Genomic DNA, 5,737 nt, shown 5'->3' with positions numbered 1-5,737 from the left:
TCTATCAGTTTCACCATTTGCCTTCTGTCCTTTCTTTTGTTCTTGGACAGCCAGGAGCCCCTGAGGAATGTCACACATACCCAACCTGGGGAGTGGGATTTTTAGAAGCTTGTCAGCTTGCCTTATACTCCCTCATCACAGAACACATATATACTCATGTTTTCAAAACATTTGCTTTTCCGAAAAGCTGTATACTTTCTAGAATCTTATCAAAATACTGCACGGTGGTTAAAAGTCCAGGCATTGGAGTTAACTGACTATATTCCAATGTAAGCTGTTCCACCTAGGTAAATTTCTTACCTCTCTATGTTGATACCTGCCTCTTGAGGTTATTGACAAAATTAAATGAATGTAGTAAGGTGCTTAGATTTATGCCTGGTCCATAAAAAGAAATAAGTCAATAAGTGTTAGGCCATATTTTTGGATACTCACAAGTGCTAAATGAAACGGGCTCCAAGGATAAGCACATCATGAACTTATAGTCTCCTCAGGGATGGATAGGATCTTTTTTTTTTTCTTTTGCTGATTCATTAGATACATGATTAGGGAGTATCTCCTTTCTATCAAGGATAAGACTACAAGGTGTGATAAGATAAAACCCTGGGATTGATGGATGAGATGATACATGAATGGTGACAATCTCATGAAATAAGCAGGAAAACTGAGGTTACCTAAGGGGGAGCTGGGAATATCTGCATCTCAAGAGAAATGTCAGGAAGAAGACACATGAGAGGAAGCTTAGAAAAAATTACTGGAAGCTTGCCAGGTGGACAGGAGGGAGCTAAGAAAGAACAGGTGCAGGGAAACAGTAGTCTGAGAGAAGGCACGGTGTTTAGGAGTCACTAAGCAATTGAGTGAGCCAGGGTCTGAGGAGGTCTAGTGGAATGAGATGTTGTAAGGAGTCATGAAAGACCATAGGTTGGAAGCTAAAGAGCAGTAACATAATCCTTTAGGGGCTATGAAGTTCATGGAAAATGCCATGGAGGCAAGTGACCTGATAAAATTTGCATTTAGAACCATAACTAGCCAAAATGTGAAGATGGGAATTAAGGGAGGGGGTGGATAGAGCCAGAGAGGCCAATTTGGAAGCCACTGCCTTGGTCTAGACAATGATTTATAAAAGCCTGTTCTAAGTAGGATGAAGAATTACTGATTATTTACTAAATTCTGAATATTTTCAGGTCCTTTAGGTCCCTTCCAAACCTTTTCATATTTAATTCACACAGGGATCTTATGCTTTTGGTATCATTATGTCCAATTATAGTGATCAGACAAAACTGGATCTTCGAGAGGGATAAGTATCTGGATCAAGGTTACATACCAACGCAGATGAGAGCCACATTGTGAATCCCAGTCAGTCTGGATCCCAGTATTTTTTTTTTAGGATTATTTCTTTATTTTGAGAGAGTGAGAGACCAGAGGAGGAGCAGAGTGAGAGAGAGAGAGAGAGAGAGAGAGAGAGAGAGGAGCCCAAACAGACTCTGCACTACCAGCACAGAGCCCAGCGCAGAGCTCAAACTCATGAACTGTGAGATCATGACCCCCACCAAAGTCAAGAATTGGATATGTAACTAACTGAGCCACCCAGGTGCCCCTCAGTCCTTTGCTTCTTTCATTGTATCATTTGGTCTCCTGCAGTAGTGAAGAGAAACAGCCAAAAATGAACTCGAAAGATATTAAGAGTTTGACTTGATGAGACTTAGTGGAAATGTTCAGTGTGTAATTAAATCTATCAGTTAGGAGTAGAAAAGAGATCTGTAATGTCAACTTAAAGGTAAATTAAAACCATAAGGATGTGTATAATTGATAAAACGGTAAAGCAGAGAGAATGTTGAAAATATCAAAACTTAAAAGTGAGGGGAAAGAATCTAGTGAAAGAGAAGAGAATTGAAAAACAGGATAACAATGGTTTCATGGAAGCCGGGAATCAAGCGTCACAAAAAGAAGGATGTAATCAAGCCACATTACCCCTATCAAGAGTTCCAGTTTGATAAAGAGCAGAAAATGTCCATAAAAATGTAAGCAACTGAGGCATGGTTGAGCTCTTCACTGAACAGTTTCAGGAAGGTAGGTCAAGGAGGCTGAAGATTGAATGGAACTGATTCTATTTCAAGAACCTGACTATCTAGAGGAGGGAATCAATAATTTATAGATTTTTTGTTTTTTGTTTATTATTTCTTTTATAATAAGGTCTAAGAGCAAAGGTAAAAGAAATAAAGAAGGGCATTTTTCCATGAGAGTAGAAAGAGGAGGAGACCAGGGCCATATGTCTGAAAAGAATGCAGTGAGAAGTTGAGAAAAGTGCTATTCTGGTGGCCTGTGTTTTGTCTGGCATATTGATTGATGGGTAGATCATCTACTGAGACCAAGGGATAAGATGAGAATATAGGGGGTGCTATGAATTGAATATTTGAGCCTCCCCCAAATTCCCACATTGAAATTCTAATGTCCAATATGATGGTATTAGGAGGTGGAGCCTTTGAGAACTGATTAGATAATGTGGGCGGAGCACTCAGAAATGGGATTAATATCCTTATATAAGACAGCTCACATGCAAGCACTGGCAAATGCCCTCTCTCCCCCTCTCTCCCCCTCTCTCCCCCTCTCTCCCCCTCTCTCCCTCCCTCTCCCTCCCTCTCCCTCCTTCTCTCTTTCCCTGTGCTGACAGCTAGCTCAGAGCCTAGAGCCTGCTTTGGATTCTATATCTCCCTCCCTCTCTGACTCTCCCCTGCTCATGCTGTCTCTCTCTCTCATAAATAAATTAAAAACATTAATAAAAAATTAAAAAAAATAAAAGTCAGCTTTCTTGGCCACCTCTGTTGTGGAAGGACACAATGAGAAGTCCGTGACCTACAAGAGGGCTGTCACCCAACCATGTTAGTCCCCTGATCTTGGACTTCCAGTCTCCACAGCTGTGAGAATTAAATTTCTTTTGTTAATAAACTATCTTCTCTGCAGTATTTTTGTTATAGCAGCCAAATTGGCTAGGTGGGGAGGGGGGGAGCTTGAAAAAGAGGCAATTTTAAAATAAAATTTTAAGGGTGTCCAGGTGGCTCAGTCAGTTAAGCTTCTGACTGTCGATTTTGGCTCAGGTCATGATCTCAAGGGCCATGGGATCGAGACCTGCTTGGGGCTTTGTGCTTACAATACAGAGCCTTGTTGTGATTCTCTCTCTCCCCCTCTCTCTCTGTCCCTCCTTTTGTGCTGTCTCTCAAATAAGTAAACAGTTAAAAGAAAATAACGCTTTTATATAGCAATTTTACAACAAAATGGTTTAGCATCAGCCAGTGAGTAGTACAGCGGCTAACATTTAGAAAATGTCTATTTTGTGCTAAATGTTATTTTAAGTGCCATATGCATGTTGACCTTCACATCAACTTTGAAGTAGGTACTAGTGTAAATTGCATTTTACAGAGGAAACTAAGAAATGGATGTTAGCTTACTGTCTACTTATCCAGGATTTCCTAGCTTATATAAAAGAGCTTGTGTCTGAACCGCTCCAGAAACCAGATCTGGTAAGATCTAGGAAGAGAGATTTTATAGGAATGTAAAATACAAGTACCTCCAAAGCCAGTTAGAATAAGGTAACTAACAAACTTATTTTTAAAATGGTCATGAGGGTCATAGATAATAAAAAAGAGATATGGAGCCATTAGTCAATACTGTTAGTTAAAGGCATCCACAAGGAATTAGGACACACTAATGATAATGAAGGTATAGAAATATTGCAGATCGGGTTGCCCACTCTTTGCTATTCCGATTAAATGCTTAGTAATTATTCTATCTTTGAGTTCAGAATAAGAAAGAAATATGGCAGATTTGGACAAGATTCAGAAGAAAGGAATAGTGACTATAAACTGGAATGTATTAAAATATTTTACACTGGCATGGTCATGTGCTGTGCGTGTGTACAGAAAATGTATTAAGAGAAAATAAATTTCAATGTGTGCTGGAGGTACTAAGATTTAACATAGAAGGAAACTATCAGTTTGTTGTTTGGAATATAATAGACACACTTTCATTTTAAGGAAAGTTCTAGAAAAAAGTCTACATTTCTTTAGAAAGGCAATAGTGATGGTAATTAAGAGTTGCTCTCCTACGATTTCAGTTCTTGAAATTTTCTGTGTCATCACCTCCTCATCCGAAAATGGGGATAAGAGAATATATTTAATAGTATTCTAGGACTAAGTCAGTTAAACCATTTAGTGTGCTTACCATAGTGGTTGGCCAAAAGCATTTAATATATGCCAGCTCTTCTCTCTCTCTTCCTTATTACTCTTATTATATTCCAGAATATTTATTTTCAGTACATCTTTCTTTATACCCATATTAAATATGTAATTAGTAACTGGAGCAAATAAATGTCTGCATTTAAGATAAGAACTTTAGTCTTGTAGTTAAGTTCTCTGGCATTGGTGACTTGACTGATTAACAAATTAGCGTCTAAGTAAAGAAGATTTGAATTTAAGTGTGGAGAAACATAACATATTCACTGAAACCAAATGGACCATTTTTCAAATGCTAGAACTGACTCTAATTATTATAACATATTCACTGAAATCAAATGGACCATTTTTCAAATGCTAGAACTGACTCTAATTATTTGCACTTATTTTGATTGCTGCATTGTACTTTATGATTTGCATCATCATCTTATTACCATACAACCACTGCTACGGCAGAAAAATGTATTTTATTTGATTCATAAGGAACAGTTGGGGAAAATTGCCCTTCATTTGCAGATCTCTGTTGATACTTCGCAACAGTTACCAAAGTAAAGCTGAAACATCAAAGTGATGTATAAAGATCATGCAAACTATGTACAATAGTGGCTATGCTTTGCTTTGACTACTGGGGGGAAAAATCATTGTAATTTAAGATTCATGATGAGAATGAGGAGCAGGGAATACATGATTGCATAACTTTGGCACCTTGTATTTATACATTGAATGTGAATTATTTGGAAAATTACACATATTTTTAAGAATCAAGTTCTCCATTAGCGAATGAGGCAACATTTAATAAATCCTTCTGTGTGCTTAGCATCTGCCAATCCCCATATTTTACAGAATAGCTATAGGCTCCGTGAATATAGGAAAAGGGAAGAAAAGGGATTAAGATGATTGAAATTCCCAATGTGTTGTCTCTGAGACCTTAGAGAATTTCCAAATCCATGAATGTCACAGTAGCAATTGTCGCCATCTTTCCTTAAAATGGAGTAAGGTATAATGGGAAACTTACTGGGATCCTCTTTGGAATCTTTTTTTTTTTTTAATTTTTTTAAATGCTTTTTATTTACTTCTGAGAGAGAGACAGCGTGAGCAGGAGAGGGTCAAAGAGAGAGGGAGACACAGAATCTGAAACAGGCTCCCGGCTCTGAGCTAGCTGTCAGCACAGAACCCGACACGGAGGCTGGAACCCACTGTAAGATCTTTTTTCTTTTTTCTTTCTTTTTTTTTTTTTTTACAAATAGTTTATTGTCAAGTTGGTTTCCACATAACACCCAGTGCTCACCCCCACAAGTGCCCCTCTCCGTGCCCCTCCCCCCCCCACATCCATCAGTCCTCAGTTTTTGATCTTGACCTGAGAGGAAATCAGATGCTTAACCAACTTAGCCACGCAGGCGCCCCCTTCTCTTTATTTATTTATTTTTTCCTTTACAGAGTTCCATTTTTTTTTTTTTTACAAATAGTTTATTGTCAAATTAGTTTCCATATAACACTCAGTGCTCATCCCC

Source organism: Hyaena hyaena, unplaced genomic scaffold, assembly GCF_003009895.1.
Source record: "Hyaena hyaena isolate Hyena2069 unplaced genomic scaffold, ASM300989v1 scaffold_468, whole genome shotgun sequence".
Classification (NCBI taxonomy): domain Eukaryota; kingdom Metazoa; phylum Chordata; class Mammalia; order Carnivora; family Hyaenidae; genus Hyaena; species Hyaena hyaena.
Note: the sequence above shows the minus strand (reverse complement) of the source record.